The following is a 4990-nucleotide window of genomic DNA, read 5'->3' as shown; positions in this document are numbered from 1 at the left end:
AATAAATAATCTAACTTTTTTGGGTTGGCTTCAATCCGTTTCTTTTTTTACACTTGTCATTACATCATTCATGGAGTAACAGTTGCTATGTGCGGATCTACTTTTTGAAGAAATTGAAAACATACCTGGTCGAAATATTTGCTTTCTTTTTTTTTTTTTGAATTTGCAAATGGCAGACTACATTGCCAATAAAAAATATCTTTGCAAATCAGCTTCCCATATGGTCTAGCGGTTAGGATTCCTGGTTTTCACCCAGGCGGCCCGGGTTCGACTCCCGGTATGGGAACATCTTTGTTATTGTCATTTTGTTACAGAACTGTGGTCATGTGTAGTGTGTTTTCATTATGATAATAAAGCTACAGTTATAAAATAAAAAAAGTATTAAACAAAATTAAAAAATAAAGCTACAGCTACTTGAAATATGAATTATATATATATATATATATATATATATATATATATATATATACAGAATGATGCAAATGTATTTGACTCTATTCACAGCGACAATGAATCTGGTATAAAATTCTTAGGGTTCGTGTCAAACGACTTTGTCTCATCAAAGCTGTTTCTGGTTCAGTTCATTATATTTGGAATCTTTTGTTGTGTTTTTTTTAATTCTGAGACTACAAATTAATAGCTCAGTTGGTTACAGTGAAAGAAACGAGCACCAGTCAGCCCGGCTAGCTCAGTCGGTAGAGCATGAGACTCTTAATCTCAGGGTTGTGGGTTCGAGCCCCACGTTGGGCGTCCTTTTTAAATACAAATTGAAGATGTTTCTTCGAGACAACGGAGCAATGTCTGATTCTGTTCACATTGTATACAGTATTGCAACAAAATTACTTATTGGTCATTGTCAAATAGCAATTGCTATTGTAAAATGTGTGGATCGTTTATAGCTATAACGATATTGAAATATATAATCCTACTTTTTTGGGTTGGCTTCAATCCATTTTTTTTACAATTGTCATTACATCATTCATGGAGCAACAGTTGGTATGTGCGTTAGACAACACTAGTCTGTGCTGAAATAAATAATGCGGTTTTCTACTGTAGCTCCTACCCCCACTGTCACCTCTCGCCGTAACCTCCGCTCTCTCTCCCCCTCTGTCCTTGCCTCCACTGCTCTCTCTCACCTCCCTCCTATCGACTCCTTCTCACAACTCTCTGTAGACTCTGCTACCTCCACCCTCTTCTCCTCCCTCCTCTCCCCAACCCTGGCTCTCCTCTCCGCTCCGCTCAGCAAGAATCACACTGCGATCTGCTGAAAAGAAATGGAAGAGAACCAAACTCCCTGCTGCCTTAGACCTCTACTGCACTCTTCTCTCCTCCTTCTCATCTACTAAATGTACTTATTTCCAATCTGTAATCTAAGCCTCCACTAACAACCCACGTAAACTATTCTCTACCTTCTCCCCCCTCCTCTATCTCCTCTGATGACTTTTTTTTTGACCTATGTTTTCTCTTTTAAAATCTCAAATATCCGCAAACTCTTTAACACCTCTCCTTCCCCCGTACCCCCTCCTGCTCCAACCCCTACACCCACTACTAACTCACCCTCCTTCTCAGACTCTGACCTCTCCTCCCTGCTCCAGGGTCACAAACCCACCACATGTGCCCTGGACCCCCTCCCCACTCACCTCTTTCAAGCTGCTGCTCCTGCTCTACTTCCCTTCATCTCCTCCCTTCTCAACACATTATTATTTTATTATTATTATTATTTGTTTATTTAGCAGACGCCTTTATCCAAGGCGACTTACAGAGACTAGGGTGTGTGAACTATGAGTCAGTGGCTGAGGTGGGATTTGAACTGGGGACCTCCTAGCTACAAGCCCCTTTCTTTAACCACTGGACCACACAGCCTCTTATCTCTCCACATCTCTCCTTTCTGGTCTCTTTCCCTCTGCCTTCAAACAAGCCTCTATCACTTCCCTCCTCAAAAAACCTTCCCTCAACCCCACCTCCCTCCAGAGCTACCGTCCTGTCTCCCTCCTACCCTTCCTCTCCAAAACCCTCGAGCGGACTGTACACCGCCAGCTCTCTGCTTTCCTGTCCAAACACTCTCTGCTCGACCCTCTCCAGTCTGGCTTCCGCTCTGCTCACTCCACTGAAACCGCCCTCCTGTCTGTCACCAACTCACTAAAGTCTGCCCGAGCTGCCTCTCTCTCCTCTGTCCTAATTCTCCTCGACCTCTCTGCTGCCTTTGACACTGTTGATCACTCAATTCTACTATCCTCTCTCGCTGACCTGGCGATCTGTGGCACTGCTCTGGCCTGGTTCTCCTCCTACCTCTCCAACCGCACTTACCAGGTAACCTGACGTGGAGCAACCTCCACACCTCGCCCCCTCTGAACAGGAGTCCCCCAAGGGTCAGTCGGGTCCTCTCCTGTTCTCTCTCTACACCCGCTCCCTGGGTCCCCTCATCGCATCCTATGATTTCTCATACCATTGCTATGCTGATGATGCTCAGATTTTCCTCTTCTCCTCCACCATCCCCTCCTGTATCTCTACCTGTCTGTCTGTTATCTCCTCCTGGATGCACTTGCATCACCTCAAACTCATCTTCTCTAAATCTGACCTCCTGTACTTTCCCAACTTTCATTGGCTCATGATCACCGTTCGCATCCAGTTCAAGACTCTTGTACTAGCCTACAGATGCCTTGACCAGACTGCACCCAACTACCTCCAGACCCTCATCTCTCCCTACACCCCCACTCGACCTCTCCGCTCCGCCTGCACTAGAAGACTTGCTCTACCTCCTCTACGATCCCCTGCCTCCAGAGCCCACTCCTTCTCCACCCTCGCCCCGCAGTGGTGGAATGACCTTCCTACAGATGTCAGGACTGCCCAGTCCCTGACCACATTCCGGTGCCGCCTTAAGACTCACCTCTTCAGACAGCACCTGTAGAACTCCTCTGTTTTTCGCCTGGGACATTATCACCCTTCCTTAAATGCACTTTACTTGCTCTTATCTGCCCCCTATTTTACTGCATTTAATCCTGTATTTCAGAGTACTGTAATCTGCCAAGTGTTTAATCTGTAGTATTTTGTATTTAATCAGATCCTGATGTAACTATCACTGACACTGTTATCTGCTGTATTATTGAATTGTATTTTGTCACAATTGTACTTGCTTGAACCAAAAGTATTATTACTTGTACTGTGATACTTGAAATGTATTTGCTTACGATTGTAAATCACCCTGGATAAGGGCGTCTGCTAATAAATAAATAAATAATAATAATAATAATAATGTTGTCCATATCCTCCTTTGTAAAAACTTGTGAAAAGTGATCATTTCATATATTTGCTATTTTTGTTTTCTTCGTCTATGATTTTGCCATTTGTATCTCTTAGACATTTAACCTCCTCTTTGAATGTTCTTTTGCTGTTATAATATTGGACAAACATTTTGGAATTGGTTTTAGCCCCCTAAGCAATGTTCATTTGTATCTATCTCTCTTGGCCTTTCTAACTTCCTTTTTGAATTGTGTTTGCAGTTCCAATTAGGAGGAGTGGCAAACACTGTTGCAGCAGCAAAGATCATTCAAAATGATCTAGACAGCATTCAGAACTGGGCAGACACATGGCAAATGACATTTAATAGAGGTGTAAGGTACTGCAAACAGGCAATACATTTCTTCCCCCTTTCTATATTGGTTAATTGTGGGCTCTAGTTTTTTTTTTTTTTTAACATCACTGAGTCCCTTGTCCCTGTGCAACCACAATGTAGAAACATATAGAGAATGTATGGGATTGGTCAATAAACATCACTGCTGTTTCTCTTAAAGCATGTTTATTTATTTCTAATACTGGACCTACCCTGTCTTAATACTGTATTACATTGGGAATATGAATAGAGCTGAATTATTAATTGTTGATAATACTTAGAATACCAGATACATATTAACATTAACAAGCAATACATGTGATTTATTTAACAGTTGTTCATTATTTTGTGTATCAACCGCCACACAAAGCTGAGCGCAGTGCGGTATACTGTAATGATGCTCCAGTCAGTCTGCCCGGACTGCACCTGAACCATCTTAAAAACACAAAGCCTCTAATAAGCTAATTTGTAAAAGTTAGTAAAGAGTTGCTCTAATATAACGAAGCTAAATTTGAACTCCTAGCTGGAGCAACGAGAGAGGGCGAGAGGGCGGTGCAGAGAAGGAGGGGGAGACGCTGCTAGGCAACCGGCTCGTGAACATTCCACTCAGCTGAGCAGAGACCGTTAGGATTTAAAAATGCGAACGTTCCGAGCGGCGTTAGGCGCTTCGTTAAATTAACACACCGTTGCTGGCATTTTAATTTAGAAGAAAACCATATTTTAAATACTCAAATAGCACTGTATTAAAAAAAAAAAAAAACACTTTACTTCACTTCCATACCGTTTTCCAACAAATAAAAGGAAGTGCGTATTTATAATAAGTATATTTGTTATGATATTAAGACTAAACAAATGTGCTTCAGTTTGGTGTATAATTTATTTATTTATTAAATGTTGTAGTATTTCTTTTTTAATATTGTATTGTTTTTACAAAATAACATCCATACATTATCAGTTCATCTGCTAGAGTAATCAAATCACAAATGTTACTCTTCAGTAATTCATACATAGACACGCTGTTGTAACTTCAGTTAGTTAAAATGTAAGGCTGGATTCAAGTTTAACCAAATAAATAAGTAAATACATTAATAACGACATGAAACACAAATACGTTTTGGTAGCTCATACGTAGGCCTATTTAAATAACAAAATGCGACCTGTTTTAGAAATTGATTTATATACTACCTGCCATTTAAATCTAAATTATATTTAAAACTGTTTGAGGGGCAGACTAGTATAGATGATTTCTAAAATCCATTAATATGTTAAACTATAACACCACAGTAGCACTCCGGGAAATATAGAAAATGATCATTTGTAAAGAATTAGCTGTGAGATTAGTTAGATAATCAGAATTATGGATGCATGGATTTTTGATTA

The 4990-nt window shown here is 40.7% G+C and overlaps 2 non-coding genes across 2 annotated transcripts; both read left to right on the top strand.

The window, feature by feature from the left end:
• Positions 1-214: 214 nt before the first annotated feature.
• trnae-uuc (transfer RNA glutamic acid (anticodon UUC)) lies at positions 215-286 on the top strand. Its single transcript has one exon. It is a non-coding gene; the product is annotated as a tRNA-Glu (tRNA).
• Positions 287-677: 391 nt separating this feature from the next.
• On the top strand, positions 678-750 carry trnak-cuu (transfer RNA lysine (anticodon CUU)). Its single transcript has one exon. It is a non-coding gene; the product is annotated as a tRNA-Lys (tRNA).
• The last annotated feature ends 4240 nt before the right edge of the window (positions 751-4990 follow it).

The sequence above is a fragment of the Acipenser ruthenus genome, unplaced genomic scaffold (assembly GCF_902713425.1).
Source record: "Acipenser ruthenus unplaced genomic scaffold, fAciRut3.2 maternal haplotype, whole genome shotgun sequence".
NCBI classification, from domain to species: domain Eukaryota; kingdom Metazoa; phylum Chordata; class Actinopteri; order Acipenseriformes; family Acipenseridae; genus Acipenser; species Acipenser ruthenus.
Note: the sequence above shows the minus strand (reverse complement) of the source record. Positions and strands in the feature narration are given on the sequence as shown.